Raw genomic sequence first — 15,707 nt, 5'->3', positions numbered from 1 at the left:
TGCGGCCGGGGGCGGGCGGCGGCGGCCGCGGAGCGGAGCGGGGGCGGGGCGGCGCCGTCTGGCTCGGTCGGGCCGGGGCGGGAGTGCGGCGCGGGACGGCGGGGCCCGCGGGCTGAGGACGGCGGCCTAGGCGGCCGGCAGGTGAGACCCGCGGGCCGCGGGGGAGCGGGCGCCGCTCGGGGCGGGGAGGGGGCGCGGGCGGGGCGCGCGGCGGGGCGGCGGGGCGCGGGGGAGCGGCGGCCGGGCCGCGGCGCATTGTCCGGGCGCGGGCGGCGCCGGCACAGCGCCCCCTGCCGGCCGGGCCGCGGGGCGGGGGGCCTCGGGCTCGGGCCGCGCGCCTTTGTTCGCCGCCCCCGCCAACATGGCGGCCGCCCTGCCCGCCGGGCCGCGGGCCCCGCGCTTTGTTCCGCAGGCCTGGGCGGCGGGGCGGGGGCGGGGGCGGGGGGCGGCGGGGGCGGGGCGCGGGAGCGTTGCATAACCCGCCGGGCGGGGCGGGGGACGGGACCCCCGGGCGGAGGCGGGGCGGGGGGGAGGGGCGGGGCGGGGCGGCCGTTCTCCTCCCGCCTCCGTCCCTCCCGCGGGCCCGGGTCGCCCCCGCCCCGCGCCCCCGGCCCCGGCCCTCGCTGGGGTCTGCCCCTCGCCCGCGCGCCCCCGCATCCCGGGTGACCTTGAGCGCGCTGCGCCCGGGGCGCGGGGATGAGCCGCACGACGCGGAAGCTTGCGCAGTGCCCGGGGTGGGCTCGCGCGCCTGCCCGGAGCCGGTTTCGGGGGCGGCGGTGGCCGCGGCCGGGAGGTGGGCGCCCCGAGGCTGTTGGCGCGGCGGCTGCGTGCGATGGGGCCGGGCCCGGGGCCGGGTGCACGGGGGTGTCCGTGCTCGCCGGGGCCGCGGTGGCGGGCACCTCGGGGGGCAGCGCGGGACGCGCGCCGCCGTGGGCCGCCGTGGGCCGACACCTGTAACTTTCTTCTGCTGGAATCTTCTGGAAGGAGCCCTGCAGGCCGAAGAGCTGGAGGGAGAGGGCACAGCTTTTGTTAGGAGACGAGAATCCCGCGTGCGCTTGGGGGTGTTTCCAGGGCGGGCTGGGTTCGGCAGGGCCCTCCGGGTGCTGACCGTGCAGGCGGGGTCAGAGGGAAGGGGCGGCTGCCCCGGGGCCTTGCCCCAGCCTGGCGTGGTGGGCACACACCCCAAGTTGTAACCGCCGGGAATTCGCGGAACGGTCCTTGTTAGACTGGAGAATAGCGAGTAAACGTCGCACACTTGGTATATGTCACAAATTTATGGATAGTAGGTATTAGTTTTTTGTGGGAAGACAGAATTTATTTTTCTTTTAGAGTAGCGAGTAGACGTTAAGATGCTGTGAAATGGCTAAGGCAAGCAAAGGCCTTCTAGTCATTTCTTTACATTTGACCTACAGGTTTTTTTTTTTTTTTTTTTTCCAGAAACTTTGGCTGATCCCAGGAATTTGGCTAGTAGTGCTTCCACAGTACTTCCGGTTCCCAATCCAGACTACAGTAACAGTACCGACTTAGTTTTGGAATATCTGAAGCGGTGCTGCTGAAGGTAGTGCGGAACTAGTCTTAGATGCTGCTGGAGAAACAAAGGGTTCCTTGGTCACCTCAGTTTGGGAAATAGTGCTGTGTTCTGTCCTCCCTTGGGGTCGGAGTTTACCGCCTCCATTAAGGGCTCTGAGAAATATTGTGCTGTTTCCATAGTTGGCTGCAGATCTCTTTGTTTTGTTTTGTTTCAGCGCCCATGAAATCCAGGTAACACTGAAACGTTGGTCATTGCTGTCCTCAGAGTGCATCTTAGGTAACGGTACCCACGCCTTCATGTGCTTTGTGATGCCTGTGCATCTCGTGGTCAGGATCTCAAATGTGGCTTTTAGTCTTCAGATGAGAATTATTAATTTGAAGTTGTAAGTGGAGAAACGTAATAGCGTTTTCGCAGTGACTTACTTGAATGCCCACACACTCGTAACTTGTCTTGCTGCACTCCTTAATCGTTAGCGTTTTTTTTCTGGTACATTAAAAATTTGTGGAAAAGATACTGTTTCTGAAGAATTAATCACATCGGTCATTTACAGATTAAAAGTAATGGTGTTGAGTGTTTTTTTGATTTAGCTGTTAGGATCTTAATTTGCTGACAGAGCAATTGATACATATCTACATAAACACTTTCTTAATATTTATTGATGCTTGAATGTCCCCCACCCCTCCCCACCCCGTTCCTTGAATGAGAAGAACTTGGAAGAGGGAATCAATTATTTTACCCAGGTATTTTGTTCAATTTGGCACACACACTGTGGTGTTGTGAAAAAGCTCTGGGCTCTGAAGTTGGCCACTGAGAGAGCGTGGCCTTCAGCTCTGGAGAGTCTGGGTGGAAATCAAGCCCTACTGGGTCCTGATCTGAAGCCACACAGCTGATCTCCCTTCCCAAACCCCTTGTGTTCTTTAGAACTTGCCATTTCTTCCCTGTAAACTGGGAGGAGACGTGTCACATGAGGCTCTTTCGAGAACTACATGAATTTGTAGGGTTCCCAGCACAGTCCTGCAATGCAATAGCTGCTGCCATTCATCGTTCATTTCCTTCCCTTCTACTTTTGAACTTTGCTGCAGTTAATGTTGAAGTGAACCATTTGGTTCGTTGTGCTCTAGTATTCAGTGTGATTTTTTTTTTTTTAAAGATTTTATTTATTTATTCATGAGACAGAGAGAGAGAAGCAGAGACACAGGCAGAGGGAAGCAGGCTCCATGCAGGAAGCCTGACGCAGAACTCGATTCCAGGTCTCCAGGATCACACACGCATGGCCTGGGCCAAAGGCAGCCCTAAACCGCTGAGCCACCCGGGCTGATCCTTCAGTGTGATTTTTAGTTCTTTATTAGGTGCTTAAGGCATTTAAAAAATGCCATAAGTTCTTAATGCAGTGAGTCTTGTATGGGCGTACTGCACAAAGATGTGCCCTTGGAGACCTTCCGGTCTGGTAGGGAGGATACGCATGCACAGGATGAGGGCATCTGGAAGAGAAGGCAATGCTCTAGCAGGGTCAGGAGTGTAGAGCAGGAGAGCAAAGAAGTCCAGGTGGAAGGACAGTGCCAGCAGACGCGTGTAGAGGGTGTTTGAGACCATCCTGGATTTGAATCCCAACCAAAGATTGCCCCATGTTAACATTTACTTCTAAGAGTGTGTTTATCTGTTAAACAGGATGACACCTACCTCATCAAGTGTAAGCTTCTAGGGCTTTGTGGTAAGTGCCCTGTGGGTACCGACAATGATGATGAGGTCACCACTGCTGACACCACCTGTACTTTGTCAGGGCCGGTCTGGGTAGCATGAATTTGGGGCCAGGTTTTACTTGATCTGCATACCATGTCAAGGCAGTTGGGGTTTCTTCTCTATGTGGGGAAAGCCATTGGAAGGCATTAAGCAGCATGAAAGGTGGACCAAGGAATGTGCCAGCACAGGATCTCTGTGTAGTCCAGACTTGGGGGTGGTGGTGGATGAAGTCATTTGGGACGAGGGGGATCAGTCTGGAGCCACTACAATGTTGACTGTGTTGATTTTTTCGGGCAGAAGGGGTGGAGGGAGAAGGATCCATTCAACACGGGTGTTGTTTTATTCAAATGTTGACAGTGTAAGTGAAGAGACTACTCAAGCATTTTTTATACCATTTTAGATACTTTTCAATTGTAGTAACCTGTGTTTTTAGTTTTTTAATTTTTTTTTATTTTTTAAAAAGCAGGGATGCCTGGTTGGCTCAGTTGGAAGAGCATGTGACTCTTAATCTCAGGGTCATGAGTTCAAACCCCACCTTGGGTGTAGAGACTGCTTAAAATAAATACATAAAAACTAAAAAGATGGAACAACTTTTTTAAAAAAACTTAGATTGTATTTGTTTATAGCAAGTTCAATTTGCTTATAGTTACATCCACAGAGCGTAAAAGCAATTTTTGTACCTGTTGGTGGCCTGTATGTTTGTCAACAAATGAGAACGAATCCATGTTTATAGTTGTATATGTGAATGTATGTTTATATATTAACTAGTCCCATTTCTTAGTTAATATTAATCATTCTAGGCCCTGACAGGTGATTAGAATGTCCTTTTTTCCTGTGTCCAGGGTTGGGTTGTGAATTTCTTTTTGCTTTTTTCTCACTTGAAACCACTGTGGACTGATAAAGTTTTGTGTATTCGGTGTTATTAATCAAGTAGTTCTTGTTCTTTTTCCGCAGCTTGCCCTAACTTGGGCATGGTGCACTCCCTTCAAGCTGGATCTCTTCCCTGGGATGCCACCCCATTAATCTTTGAACCATTTCTTGCTTTCTGATACTAGATGTCTAAGATTTCATGATCAGCTGGTTCTTTCAGCTCCTCTTATTGGGGGATGGAATTTAGATACTGAAATCTGGTGCTTCGTGTCTGTATTGCTACTGGAATGCCTCTACTTTCATTGGGCAGATGCGGGAAATACATAAAATTCGATTTTTTTTTTTTTTTTTTTTTTTTAAGATTTGATGTATTTATTTGACAAGGAGAGAAAGCACAGTAGGCAGAGCAGGAGGCAGAGGGAGAGGGAGAAACAGAGCCTCTACTGAGCAGAGAGCCCAATGTGGGGCTTCATCCCAGAACCCTGGGATCATGACCTGAGCCAAAGGCAGACGCTTCACCAACTGAGCCACCTAGGAGTCCCTGTATTGGTATTTTCAATTAAATTTAACATTGCAGGGTTTTTACTTTGAGTTTATTTTTTTTTCTCCAACGTTGAAAATTTGCATTCTTTGCAACATTAGTTCCCTTGTCCTGCAGTATATAAATGATATTTGAAAACACCGATAATAAAATGCTGGCTTATATTTCATTACAGTTCTTTTGTTCTTAAAACATATCCATGTAAGGGTGTGTAGTTGACATTCTGAATTATAAAATGACTTGAAGATACTTTTCTTTCTGATGATGTTGCCAGTTTGATTATTAGTTTGGTTTATTTGTATGAAATACTTAAGGTTTAAGGGTTGTATTACGTTTTTAATGTATTTTTAAAAATTTTATTATGTAAAATGTTTATGTAGTTTAAAAGTCAAAGCTGTGTTACAAAGGTATATTCATAGTCCTTCCACTGCTGTTGCCTGCATCAAACATACCCATAGTGCCCCCCTTTTATTTCTGGTTTATTTTTCCAGTGTTTCATTTTTGCAAATACTAGCATGGATACGTATTTTTATTTCCTTTTCATTTTTAGAAAGAAAGTAGACTTCAATGCTGTTATTTTTTCCCCTTAGTATAGTCTGCAGATTGCTTTATATAAGCTCTTTTCTATTTTTACGTTCTTGTAGTTTTTAATGATGAACATGGGTTGTTTATATTCTGTTGCTCTTATTAATGTTGCTACAGGGAATAACCTTGTAGATATGTTGTTTTGTATTTGTGCATGTGTAGGTTTAAGGTAGATTTTTGGGTAAAAGATAAACATGTTTGAAATTTGTGTAGTGTCAGAAACTTAGAGTTTAAAAAAGCAGATCTGATTATGTCACCCTTTTACTTAAAGCTCTCATTGGCTTCCCACTGCTTTAAGTACTGAACTTCGTAACATGATCTCAGGGGCATACGTGTAACTTTTATCCTTTGGGACTTTGGCCACATGTCTCCCCTTCCCTTGCTCCAGCCACGCCTGTCATTCTTCTGTCTTCTGTGCTCAGCACCTTCTCCTTCATAGGGCACGTGGCACTGGTTCTTGTTCCTCTGCCTGGAATGTGTTATTGGTGTGTTTGTTTGTGTTTTGGTCCTGTTTCAGTTCTTTCTATAGAGTTTGTCTCAAGCATCATTTTTTTCATGAGATTCTTTTTGAGCCACTGCAGCAGCAGCCTTGCAAGGCCAGCCCTGCCTGGCATCAGTGAGGAGAACCAGAAGACCAGCGGATGCAGACTGTACAGATGTGCTGCCACATGTGCTGCACAGGAACGTCTCTTGTGACCCACCCAAACCAGAAGCAAATGGGAAAGGAAATTCTGGGGAATGTGGTTCAGTCTAGCCAAGTTAAAATCTTACATTGCAAAATGATGAACCCAGGGTTTTATATTCCTTACTCAGGTTCCACATAAAGGACCGGAAAGTTTCTGTGACTGCCCTAAAAAAATGCAAATTGAATTCTAAATTTGTAAGCCAGGGCATTGATTGGTAAGGAGTGGGATCCTAAAAATTGGATTAGAGATGTATGGTCAGATTCTGATTAAGCTGGAGACCTAAATTCTGCTGTGCTGTCTTTGCCAGTAGAAGTAGCTTTTCCATCCCGTGTGGGGAACTTGATCTCTGTTTGCCTGGCAAACTGTAATTGCCTGCCCTTCCCCAAAGATCATCCCAGCAGGCCCCAATGTGGGAGGTATAGAACGTGACCCATGAGGAGTTCCAAAAGATTGGTTTGCCGTTAAATTATAGGTCGGACCTGAGGGATATTTGTGGGAATGGATCTTAGGGTTATGGGATAATGGTGGAAGGGACACGAAGGTGCGTTAGGATGAATTTGTTGACACGGGCTCATAAGCAGGCATTCTGGATCAGTTTTGTACCTTGAGGGGGTTAGAGTGCTGGTGATTGCCTGAAACAAATCCAGAGGTGGTCTGAGCAAAGCTGAGATGCCAGAACTGTCTTGCTATACCATGGAAGAAGGAGACAGCTAAAGGCTTTGGGAGATTGGAACGTTCCGAGTGGCTTTGTTGTAAAAGACCTGCTCACCACCCTGGGAGGATTCAGAGCTCATGCATTATATTCCAGTTATAAGGGGAGCCCCAGTATCCTAGAGAGGTCTGGTCACTTTTCTCTGTAGGTCAGAAATCACAGTGGGAACCACAGGAACTGTAAATGCAGTGATGACTGGGGTGGCAGGTCTGTAGAATGATCTTATTTTACTTTATTACTTTTTAAAAGATTTATTCACTTCTTTTTTTAGACAGCGAGCGAGCAAGCAGGGGGAAAGGGAGGAAGAATCTCCCGTAGCTCCCCCCGCCCCTGCTGGTTGTGGAGCCTGATGTGGGGCTCCACCCCAAGACCCTGTGATCTTGACCTGAGCTGAAATCAAGAGTCAGACATTCAACTGACTGAGTCACCCGGGTGCCCTGAAATGGTCTTACTTTAATTTAGGATTAATTTCTTTTCCTTTTGTATCATGTATTTATGAACATATTTTTATTTATTTATTGTATATATTTTTATTGGAGTTCGATTTGCCAACATATAGCATAACACCCAGTGCTCATCCCGTCAAGTGCCTCCCTCAGTGCCCGTCACCCAGTCACCCCAATCCCCCACCCACCTTTCCACTACCCCTTGTTTGTTTCCCAGAGTTAGGGGTCTCCCATGTTCTTCACCCTCACTGATATTTTCACTCATTTTCTCTCCTTTCCCCTTTATTCCCTTTCACTATTTTTTATATTCCCCAAATGAATGAGACCATATAATATTTGTCCTTCTCCAACTGACTTACTTCACTGAGCATAATATCCTCCAGTTCTATCCATGTTGAAGCAAATGGTGGGTATTTGTCGTTTCTAATGGCTGAGTAATATTCCATTGTATACATAGACCACAGCTTCTTTATCCATTCATCTTTCGATGGACACCAAAGTTCCTCCTACAGTTTGGCTATTGTGGACGTTGCTGCTATAGACGTTGGGGTGCAGGTGTCCTGCCGTTTCACTGCATCTGTATCTTTGGGGTAAATCCCCAGCAGTGCAATTGCTGGGTCATAGGGTAGCTCTATTTTTAACTCTTTGAGGAAACTTCACACAGTTTTCCAGAGTGGCTGTACAGTTCACACTCATCAACTGTGCAAGAGGGTTTCCCTTTCTCCACATCCTCTCCAACATTTGTTGTTTCCTATCTTGTTAATTTTCACCATTCTCACTGGTGTGAGGTGGTATCTCATTGTGGTTTCAATTTGTATTTAAATTTAGGATTAATTTTTAGGTTGCAACTACCAGTGATTTCTTTGCTTGCTCTGATTTTATTTTATTTTATTTTTAAAGATTTTATTTGTTCATGAGAGACACAGAGAGAGAGAGGCAGAGAGAGAAGCAGGCTTCATGCAGGGAGCCCGATACGGGACTTGATCCTGGGACTCCAGGATCACATCCTGGGCCAAAGGCAGGAGCTAAACCGCTGAGCCACCCAGACGTCCCTGATATTGTTTAATCTTATAAAGTTTTTCCTTTAAATTGATTTAGTAAAAGATAGAAGTGATCTTATGTACTTCCATTTGTAATTATTTTTCATAGTTTCTGAGGTGTTAGTCTGATATAGTAAAATTCATCTAAAGTATACATAGTTTATCAGTACATTATGTCATTGTTGGGGCCTTGTTGGAAGGTAGTTTCAGTATAGAGTCTTTTCAAAAAATTATTTTAGAGAGGGAGAGTGGGGGAGGGGCAGAGGAAGAGAATCTTAAGTAGACTCCCTGCTCAGCGTGAAGCTTGACACAGGGCTCGATCCCATGACCCTGAGATCCTGATCTGAACGGAAACTTAACTGACTGAGCCACTGAGACGCCCCTGTACTTAGACATTTTTAAATACCTATACTGTTTGGCTTAGCAGTTTCACTTTTAGGAATTGGTTGTATAGCTGCGTTTGCAGGATCGTATAAATCTGAGTAAGATTTTTCATGACAGGAGTATTTGTGATATTATAACTATGAAATACTTGTCCAATATTGGGGTTAGGGTAAAATAAAAGAATTTTATGCCCATACATTGGCATGTTATTAGTAAAAATAAGAGAGGAGTAAAAATAAAGCTCTGTGGGAAGCAAGACATTTAATAAGCAAGTTGTAGAACTGTATTCTTGGTTGTGTGTTTTAAGATGTTTGTGTTTGTGTGTATGCTTTATTTTTTTAAAGTTTTTTTTTTTTTTTTTTTTCTTATTCATGAGAGATCTAGGCAGAGAAAGAAGCAGGCTCCCTGCGGGGAGCCTGATGTGGAACTTGATCCCAGGACTCCAGGGTCATGCACTGAGCTGAAGGCAGATGCTCAACCACTGAGCGACCCAGGCGGCCCTGTATCTGTTTGTTAAGTGTGTATAATAGTATGTCAGATTCAGAGCAGTGTTTTATAATTGGTTACTTCTGGGGGTGGGTTGATGGAGGAAGGCGTGAGGAGGGTGATGGCTACCATAGTAACAATTAGGCTCTAAATAGCTTAATCTGAATTAATAGTAGCAGATTTACCTTTGGTTTGAGGACTGTTGATATCTCAGAATCTTGCTTTTTTTTTTAAATTTTGTGTGTGTGTGTGTGTAATGTATAGTAGTGGCATGTTCATGGTTTGTGACACACTAACGAACTACTTACCATGAATTTCATTTATGTGGTCACTAGAGTTATAGTTTATTTGTGTGTATACTATTGTGGGTCTTCATCCTCTCATTGATAAACGTTGGGCCCTTCTCAGTTTGAGACTTTAGTTCAGATGACCCAAGAACCAGAGGACAGCAAGTTTGGATTAGATTTATTTATGTAGAAGATGTTATTTACTTGAGAGAGTCAGTGCAAGCAGACAAGCAGAGGGAGACTCCCTGCTGAGCAGAGAGCCTGATGTGGGCTTGATCCCAGGATGCTGGGATCATGACCTGAGCCAAAGGTAGATGCTTCACCGACTGAGCCATCCAGGCACCCCAACTTTGGATCAGATTGATTTTAATTTAAATTTTTAAAAAGATTTTATTTATTCATGAGAGACAGAGAGGGGTAGAGACACAGGCAGAGGGAGAAGCAGGCTCCCTGCGGGGAGCCCAATGTGGGACTTGATCCTGGGATCCCAGGATCATGCCCTGGGCTGAAGGCAGACGCTCAACTGACGAGCCATCCAGGCATCCCTGGATCATATTTAGATGTAGTGGAGGAAATACATGTGTGGGTGCTGTCAGTAACTTGGAGGTGTGCTACATTGAAGGAGGAAGGCGTAGAGAATATTTAGGAGGCAAAGCCTGATGACCACAGTGCAGTGTAAGAAAGTTTAAGCAAGGCCAGTGAGGAGTCTTCCAGCCAGAGTCGGGGATTACAGGAATCCCTTGTCCTGTAGGATTCAGCCTGTGTTAGTATTCTGTGTCTGGTCTTTGGTGAGAAACCACCATTGTGGTTGGTGCTAGTGTGCAGGGTGTTGGGTTCAGAGTGCAGAAGTTTTTCGTAGTAGGTGACCCAACAGGCTCATTTTCATGGCTGTCACAGGGCTTACATGAGTGGACTTGTTGTGAACTTTCAGGTACGTGTTTCTCGCATACTTTTCTGTTCAGTGCACTTAGGAGTAGAATTGCTGGATCATATATATTAGGTGTGTGTTCAATATTAGTAGATAATGCCAAACTTTTCCAAAATGGATATACTAGTTTCTATTCCTATTACAGTGAATACATCCTTGTGACTGTACATTCTCACCCAGTATTTGGTATTGTTGATATTTGTAATTTTAGACTTTTCAAGTGGGTGTGTGGTAGTCTCTGGTTCCTACTTCCTGGACTAGAGGTGGCCGTGTATTTATCTTGGTCAGTTCTTGATGGATACATCTCATAAACTTTAAGAACAGTGGTGAGATTTGCCACATTCCCTTCCTCCTGCTAGTGATCATGTTTCCAAATGGAGCTTCCTGTAGTGCTGGTCTTTTATGTGTCCACAGTGAGCAGAAGCAGAAAGAGGTAGAGGAGGAGTAAGGTGTGGAGGAAAGAGGAGGAGGAGTGGGAGGGCAGAGGTGGGAAATGGGAATTATTTTGAGTTAAGTTTTCTTAACTAAGATATCTGGGGTTTGTAACCAGAGCATACTTAACATATTCTGACAGTTAAACCTTTTTAAAAAGTAGACTTTATTTTTAAGAGCAGTTGTAAGTTCACTGCACAACTGGGCAGAAAGTGCAGAGTTTTCCTGCACCTCCTGATCCCCTGACCATGTCTCCACCATGTTGACATCCTGCACCAGATTGTACTTTGTTTGTTTGTTAGGATCACTGAACGTTTGTTGACACATCATTGCCATTCATTCTAAGTCCATAGTTTTATGTTAGGATTTACTATTGATGGTGTATATTCTATGGGTTTTGATAAATATGCAATATGTATCCATCATTATAGCATCATTCACAGTGGTTTCACTGCTCTTAAGAATCCTCTCTGCTCTGTATTTCTGTTTTAATTCTGTGGCCAGAACACTATTTAAAAGCTTATGTAAGTTTTGAAGCTTGCCTTATGGCCCAGCATACGATGAATTTTTGTTAATGTCCATCCAGTGTGTGCTTGGAAAGAATGCTTCTGTATTTGTTGGATGCAATGTCTGTATATGTCAGTTTAGCTTGATTAGTTGTGTTAACTTCAACATCCTTGCTCTTTTTTCCTTTTAGTCTACTGGTTGTATTGCTTAGCAACAGAAATGTGTTAATACTGTGATCTTGAATTTGTTCCTCCTTAGTTTTGATGGTTTTTGCTTTATATATTTTGAAGATACGTTGTTAGGTGCATACATGTTTAGAATTGTACATCTTCCTCATCAGTTGAGTTTTGAAAAATCATTAAGTATCTCTTTTTAAAAGTATTGTTAGAGATTAAGTTTAGTTAGCTGAGTAGTAATGTAGCTGCACTATTTTTCACTGATTAATATATGCAATGTCTTTTTTTTTTTTTTTACCTTTTATGTTCATACTTTCTACATACTTGTGTTTTGAATGAGTCTGTTGTCAACAATGTGTAGTTGGAATTTAAAAAATTTAGTCTAACAATATTGCATACATTTGGTCTGTTGACATTTAACAAAATAACTGACATAGTTGACATTTAGGAAAATGACTGACCTAGGGTTTAGATTTTATATTAACTGCTTTCTCTTTATTATACCTGTTTAATGTGCTTTTTCTCTTTTTTTGTTTTTCTTTGCTTTTTTTTTTTTAAGTTGGAAGTTATTTAAAACATGTCATCTTGACTTCTCAAAATGTAATATTTGCTTTTTTTTTTCTCTCTGGGTATTTAAACTCCATTTATCTCATTTCACTTATATGCCACTGTTGTGCTCCTTTAATTTTGTATCTGTTTTAAGAAATTATTAATTTATATAATCAGTAACCATTTAGATTTATCTTTTTCATTCACTTATGTTATTCTAGTTCTCCATCTTTGAACATTTTTCTTCTTCCTGGAGAACGCTCTGTTTCTCACCTGTTGCCGGACTGCTAATAGTGAATTCTCTGATTGTGTTAGCTAAAAATTTCACAAATTGATGTTTTTTTGAAGGATAATTTTGATGTATATTGAATTGCCTAACTTTGGTTGGTTTCCTTCTAAGATGTTGAAAGAAGTTACTGAGTGATATACCTAGCTTCTCTTCTCTCTGAGAAGTAAACTATCAGTTTAATATTTGCTCTCCTGAGTGGAATTTGTCTTTTCTTACTTATTTAAGACTGTTATGGTTTTGTTTTTGTTTTTGTTTTTCAACAGTTTTATGTGTGTAGGTATGTTTTTATGTGTATTTTCTTTTGGTTCTAATTGAATCTAATGAAGTTCTTTTCATTCTTTTGAACGTTCGTAGCACCATCTTTAAGAGTATTTCTGCTGCCTGCCTCCCACTCCCTTCTCAGAATCCATTGGAAAGCATATAAGACTGTTTCTTACCCTCTCCATGCTTCGTTTAGGATATTTTTTTATTTTAAAGACCTTATTCATTTATTCATGAGAGAGAGAGAGAGGCAGAGACACAGGCAGAGAAGCAGGCTCCATGCAAGGAGCCTGATGCAGGACTTGATCCTGGGTCCCCAGGATCAGGCCCTGGGCCAAAGGCGGCGCTAAACTGCTGAGCCACCCAGGCTGCCCAGGATATTTTAACTCACTTTGTTCACTAATTTTTAACAAGAGTAGCCTACTGTTAATGTCATCCATTGAATTTATTGAATTTTTTTCACTTCTGGAAAATCATGGTCTTTGATACTGTCAAAGGTTCAAAATAGCCAGAATAAAACCAATGAATAACTGAAGTAATTAGTAGAAGTTTGTTATGCACGCACCAGAGATACAATTTGCAAACTAGGAGCACTCAAATCAGAATATAGAATGCGGTTTAGGGGTATATTGTTATAAATGATTTTAGTGAGAAGACAGTGACTGTTTATTTTTCACAATGATTAGTTACAGTGTTAGAATTTTCTTGACGATATGGAATTGGTCAGTGGTTACCTCTTATTGACCTTGAGAAACAGTTCAAGTTTTGCTTGTGATTTTAAGAGGCACAAGAACGTAATGATCCAGATCTAGTTAACCTTGCCAGGTAAGCTGACTTAGGCTTTGCCTGCATGACTAAACTGGTTATCTCTGCTCAGGGAATCTTCAAGGCCTGTCTCTGCCTGTCCTTGATTTAACAGTTCCCTCTTTGGTCATTCACTTAGGCTGAGAGTATTAAATGGTATTTCTGGTTACTACTGCTGATGTAGTCAGGCAGAAGAATAAACATACTTGCTGTTTCCATGAGTTGCATCACCAGGCTGGAGGTCCATGTAGTTCATGCTATCATTTTTGTGGTTATTGTTGATATCTTCCAGTTGGTTATCCTGGTGGGTGCCATTTATCATGTGAGTGGCTGCTGACAGGCAGTTAAAAATTCCGAGAGATGACAGTGCACCAGATGGGTTAATATGACTATGAGGAGGATGATACCCGAGGATTGAAAAATTTCCCAGGGTGAGGATTCCCAGGAGCTAAGACTTAGTCACTCAAATAAATCAAATGGATTATAACCAGATTCAAGTTTAAGCTAAGATAGTTTACATTTTTTTTTTTTTTTTAATGATTACATAGAGCACAACATAACGTGTAAGCAAACACGTTCAAAATACGTCGGATAGGGTGAATGAGAGGCTGTTGGATATCAGAAGGTGGTGTTGCAGATAGGCTTTCATGTAAATTAGGCCTCTGTAAGAAGGGAGCTATCAGGTAATTTAACGAGGCATTTCTATGGAAATAAAGAAAAAACAAAGGTTAATAGTTCGAGTAAACTATAAATTCTGTTTTGTGAATTTAATGAGCAGCCAGTTGACATTTCTAAAGTAGGGTTCTGAGTATCCTCAGATGGAGTGAGGGCAGGTAGTGGCAACCGGACGGATTTTCCTGGTTTGCAGCATGAATGTCCCTGGTGATCTTTCTGAGTAGCCACATACAGCAGCATGCATGAAGACTGTCCATACATGAGCAGTGTGGTTCCTCTGAAGTTTCTATCAGATTGTCCAGATTTAGCTTATATGGCTTTAGGGAAAAGTCAATTTTTAGTTTCATGGTGATTTCATCTAAAAAAAAGGTGAGAGAAAATTGGAAATGTTAGAGTTCTAGCCAAATATTAGAGGAAACTTAAATTCAGGAACCAGTAAAGTTCACTGGTAAAAAACAATTAACATACTAATATGATAGCTATAAAAGGTGTATTACTTGATATAATTTTTTATATCAATTCCATTTCTATTAAAAATAAGAACATAAGACTGTTCTTGCAGATTAAATCTAGATTTGATAAACTTGCCTTGATTATTTACATGAGTGCCAGAAGAATAGCATATTGACCATAAAGACTCTTTTTAAATCTAGTTCACAGGAGTTTTTCATAAGGAATCTTGGATTGGACTTTAAAAGTCTCTTTTGGTTAAAAAGTCAAGCCTTGTCTAATTGTTTCCTGTTATAGGGAGAACAGATTTTTTTTTTTTAATATCTTATTTACTTACTAGAGGGTCTCCAGCACACTTGAGCAGGGGAGGGGCATAGGGCAGAGGGAGTGGAAGAGGGAGAAGCAGATTCCCCATTGAGCAGGCAACCTGATGTGGGGCTGGATCCCTGGAGTCCCCAGACTGGGAGATCATGACCTGAGCTGATGGCAGATGCTTCACCAACTGAGCCACCCAAGGGGCCCTGGAAGAACAGATTCTTATTGAACTTATGCAGAAACGTACATTGTCAACCTTTGTTATAAAGCTATACCTTACTAAGTTGCTGTTACATCACAGATAGGTTGAAAGAAAAAGGGCGTCCTTTAAATCGGGAAAACAAAACATTAAACATTAAAGAGCCAGCAATGTTTTAAATGAAGGCATAAAAATCGTAATCATCTTTATCAGCTTATTCAGTCTTCTGTAATTAATTCTTGTCTTCTGTTAGCAGTTTTATGAATTCATCAGTTTTTGCATCAGAGTCTTAGAAATTCTTATCCTGGTTCAGTTTTACCATTTAAGAGTTTCAGAAATCTTTATTCTAGAGTATTTGTCAGGGTTTTTCCCATGGATCTCCTTGAAGATGAAGCATTTTTGCAGGCACGGTTTTGTGAAAGCATCAGAGTAGAACAGTTGTGACAAAAGACTTAAAATTTGGGGATGGTTAAACTTCAGATTTAAAAAAAAGATGAGACATTGTTATAATCTAATTGACAAAGAGGTTTAGTTATTTTTGTATAATACAATATTTTAAGACAATAGCTGGAATTATGACTTATAACGTGCTAGGACATTAGAGATTTTTAAGATTTCCATATAATTTCTGGAATACTTATATTTATGTAAATATAACATAAAGAAGAGTGTTACTTTTTATTTGATAATGCTTGCCATGTTATTTCATATAGCCATACTTGTTTTATTGCACTTCAGTTTATTGTTCTTTGCAGATACTGCCTTTTTTTTTTTTTGTGGCAGCCTTTTATTGAGTCTGTTAGGGCCATTTTTC

The 15,707-nt window shown here is 42.7% G+C and overlaps 1 protein-coding gene across 9 annotated transcripts in view; it reads left to right on the top strand.

Moving 5' to 3' along the window:
• The window catches only part of SPIN1 (spindlin 1), a 75,249-nt gene that overhangs the window by 1,034 nt on the left and 58,508 nt on the right, over positions 1-15,707 (top strand). For 2 of the 9 annotated variants that reach the window (XM_072841612.1, XM_072841566.1), the window contains exons 1-2: positions 27-141; positions 1,438-1,558. The exons of 2 other annotated variants lie outside the window; for them this stretch is intronic. The gene's annotated coding sequence lies outside the window, so the exon portion shown is untranslated. Of the gene's footprint in view, positions 1-26; positions 142-625; positions 794-1,437; positions 1,559-1,745; positions 1,808-15,707 lie in introns of those variants that run through there. 5 more of the 9 variants (XM_072841570.1, XM_072841584.1, XM_072841578.1 and 2 more) reach the window with 5 other exon arrangements.

This window comes from Canis lupus, chromosome 1 (genome assembly GCF_048164855.1).
Source record: "Canis lupus baileyi chromosome 1, mCanLup2.hap1, whole genome shotgun sequence".
In the NCBI taxonomy this organism is placed as follows: Eukaryota; Metazoa; Chordata; class Mammalia; order Carnivora; family Canidae; genus Canis; species Canis lupus.
The sequence above is the reverse complement of the archived record's forward strand: the minus strand, read 5'-3'. Positions and strand labels throughout refer to the sequence as shown.